The sequence below is a fragment of the Haplochromis burtoni genome, unplaced genomic scaffold, assembly GCF_018398535.1.
Source record: "Haplochromis burtoni strain Fernald_Lab_line unplaced genomic scaffold, NCSU_Asbu1 Contig_164, whole genome shotgun sequence".
Lineage (NCBI taxonomy): Eukaryota > Metazoa > Chordata > Actinopteri > Cichliformes > Cichlidae > Haplochromis > Haplochromis burtoni.
This window is the reverse complement of record NW_024582525.1, coordinates 1409361-1413552: the sequence shown is the minus strand read 5'-3', so window position 1 is coordinate 1413552 and position 4192 is coordinate 1409361.

The window sequence follows — 4192 nt, the reverse complement described above, 5'->3', positions numbered from 1 at the left end:
TAATTTTCTATGCAAATGCTACTACTTTGAGGAAAAACCAGCCCAGTGGATTGCTTTCAGACAACTTGATGTCCAAAACAATCTTATTATTAGCATATATGTTTATTGATTGCACGTCTTTCACAAGTTAATAATGAAAAAGTGCGTATTCTACTATTAGTTCTCCATCAGCAGCTCAAGTTCTAGATAATATTTGACCCAGCAGTCTTGCTGTGTGACCCCAGATTTAGCTCTCTGAAAACATAATCAACAGCATTCTTCACATTCAGCACACACTCTCTGCCGAGCCCACGTTTGTAGCATAGGTCAGAGGATGAATATCACACACAAAAGAGCCGTTACACAACATCAGACCCCTGCGGTAAAGTCATCTTGGCAGTTAGTCAACGCTGTTAAAGTCTGCATGCATACTGTGAGCGGACATGCTGTGTGAAGTATGCCGTACTCTATGTTAAGCAGACATTGGTAAAACTGTTTGAGTAAAGCCTGTGTTAAAAGGCAAAAATCAAGTTAAGTAATGTTTGTAATAGTTTAAAGTATGTTCTCAGACATATAAGGTCAAAGCTACTTTTAGTGAAGTGGATTCTTTTTCTCCAGATGAATTTAGTGAGGATGATGTAATGCAGTTTTACTGCACGGATAAAATGTAACTGTCAGCGACTCAGACAAAAAATGTTTGAATGTTCTCATAAAGTTATATAAAATCAATCTAATATGTTTATGTAAATCTGTGTAATAACAGAAATGTCATGTATTCCTGTTGCTAATCATTAGCCAAATTCTAATTATTTGCTTCTCATGTACACTCACTCATTTAATGGCTCAATCATATGGAGCAGTTTGGGGTTCATTGTCACGTCAGCAAAGATGCAGAGATGCAACCAGCTCTGCACACTGAGCGGCAACCTCTCCATTACTGAGAGTCTGTTGTGCTGTTCTCGACTCCATATTTAACCTCAGGCTCACTTAAGTCTTGCTTTCAGGCCTGAACTCTATCCCTAAAAGGCAAACAGCCTTTCACTTCTGATACCCTGAGACTCTAAAATAGTCTTCTGTCCCACCACTAATATTTAATAAGATTTTAAGGCCCACCTACAACCCCTAGCTGTCATTTCAGTCCATCGCTTCACATATTTTATGTCACATCATATTTTTTTTTACTTCTGCATTTAGAAGAGCTTATCCAGTTCACGCTGAGTGAGAGGCAGGGTATACCATGGATAAGCTGCCAGTTCATCACAGGACTTACTTAGAGACACAGATAACAATTGACATTCACACTGACATTCAATTTAGAATCACCCTTTAAACTAACAAGCAGGTCTCTCCACTGTGGGAGAAAACAAGAGGATACAGAGGAAAGCCAGATGCAGATGCACGCAAGGTAACCAGCCAGTAAGGTCGCACCCAGGACCTTCTTTATTTGATATACTGATTTATTTATTTATAAGTCATCCAGTTATGTTTGTTTTACTTTCATTGAGCTTTGTGTTGCATCATTTCATTTTAAGATTGTTTTTAGCCCACGCCATAAAACACTGATGGGGTATTGTCGTCAACATACTGTGACGAGCGGGCGGCAGTTTGTGCAAGTCTGTGAGTGCAATAACTTGAGAATGAGAGCTAAAAATCCTTAACAAGTTTAAATCTTAGTGACCTCGACCTCAAGGTCAACTTCAAAGTTTTCTGAAAATCTTGTGAATGTGATAAAATGAGAGTGAGGCGATGTAGGATTCTGAAACTGACACCATAGGTGTATCTACTAGAAGGCTGAGAGGCAGCGCCGGCAGCTTCCAGTATTTTTTAGATACATTATCATGTTTATGTGGTTTTCATGCTTTCCCTTTACAATACGTATTACATACGTTTTTGTATACTTGTATAGTACCGTTAATACTTGTGCCTGAGAGCTCTCCATGGCTCTTGGATCTGTATCCTCCTGTTTTCTCCATGCTTGTTAGTTTAAAGGGTGATTCTGTTCCTAAATGTGCTATAATAATAAAAGTGACTTGACTTGATGTTGATGCCGGTCAAGTCAAATCAAATCCAGCCACTGACCGATTAGCTAAGATCTGAGTGATAACAATTTCTGGCATTGTCATTAAGACAAACATGAATTTTAGACACTTCTGTATTATTAATTTAATATGTTTTTTAGTGTTCTAAATCAGAATCAGAATCAGAAAGGGTTTTATTGCCAAATGTTGAGCAGGTTTACAACATTGGGAAATTGCTGCGGTACTTAGTGCAAAACGTACTGTCAGTCTTAAATAAACTTAAAAATTAAAATTAAAAGTGCTAAGCAGGTAGATATATACATGAATGCAGGTGGTGATCAGAGCAAAAATGGAATGATGCAGTGAACACAGTGTAGGGTCATGTGTTTGTGGTGCGAACAGTCATATGGTTATTGTTCATGAGTCCAGCAGCAGAGGAGAAGAAACTGTTCTTATGGCGAGAGGTTCTGGTGCGAATGGACCGGAGCCTCCTGCCTGAGGGGAGCAGGTCAAACAGACTGTGTCCAGGGTGAGAAGGGTCACCCCGGAATCTAACCTAAGCCAATGATGTACATTTACTATGTTCTCTAATTGTAGCAAAAATAAAAAGTAGGCATATTCTTCAATGTAACTTTATTTATACAGCACTTTGGCAACAGCGGGAAGAAAAAACTCCCTTTTAACAGGAAGAAACTTCCAGCAGAGCCAGGCTCAGGGAGGGGCGTTTACAGCACAAGTGTGCTTTTATAAACTCCAACAAGAGAGAGAGAAAAAAGGGCCAAAACAGCATCAGTGTTTTTTCAGCCTTCATACATCCTCTCTGGTGAGCTGCTGTGTTCGATCTCTTTTCATTAATTTTCAATTTAAGGAATGTCGTGATGGAGAGGTCAGAATATGTTTTGTCTGAGCCTCAGTGGAAGACCACTTATGGGTAGTTACAGCAGGCATGGTGTGCCACAGGCGTTGTCTAGTCAACCTTCCACCACCCATTATGCTGCAATGAGTCACTCACACCCCATGCCTGATTTCATTTACTGGCTCACGTGTGAAAATCTCTCTCATTTCCTTTCCACGTGAACCTCTCATGTGAGAGGAAACATTTTCTCAACTCAATCACCCATCTTATATTAGATCAAAGCGTTATCAGCCCTGTCCTCCAGACATGAATAGCCTTTGTGTAGTATGAGGTTAATAAAGGCTCAAATGAGCAAATATATTCTTGAGCTGTAGAATCACGCAGATTAAAATGTTTTCAATCAAACTAAGAGCCATTTTATGAGCTGCAGGACAGTCCTGTACTGAATTTGATATCATGCATTATCATGCTTCTGTGTCATAAGATAATAGAGAGTGAAGCAGACGTCACTTTAATAAACTACCTGCTGGTGAAATCTGCCATGTTCGTGTCAGTTAACTGACAGATGAGGCTATTGGGTCCTGTAACTGTCTCTCATTATTCTCATGAGCATATTTTACACATCAAAGAGCAACTTTACCACGTGCCACAATTAAACTCTGCTGTGCTGTTTGAATGAGCTTGAAAACAAGCAAATAAGCTCTGAAAATCTGCGATACAACATGTAAAAGACTATGTTTGTGTGCATTGGGTTTTAGATTCCAGAGATTGCAGTGAGAAATGCCACTAAATGCTAACATGAAACAGCACAAAGTGCTGTTGAACTCTGTGCTTTCACTGCTGGGGGTAAATTATGGTTGGTGTGTGTAAACTTCCAGGCCTTATTTGGAAAGGTGCCGAGCAGCGCAGCACTGCAGGAGGTCCTTAAACCTTTGTGGGAGAGCTTGGCAAATCCAAAAGGGCACAAGTAAAGGGATAGCTGGCATTTTTTGAACAGTTAACACTTTAAAAAAAAAATTAATATTTAACAACAACAACAAAAAAAAAGCTCATTGAGCACTTCAGTCTTACAGTCCATACATGCCAGACCCCCCGGAGCAAACATTTTATTAGGAATTTAAAAGTTATTCTCACATTTACAAAGCCTTTAACACCACAAGAGTCCAGGTGAAACCCTTTCTAAGCTAAACGGGGGGCGCTAAGCTTGTGGTGCTTTATATGCTTCATTTTGCTCATATATATATATATATAGATAGATAGATAGATAGATAGATAGATAGATAGATAGATAGATAGATAGATAGATAGATAGATAGATAGATAGATAGATAGATAGATA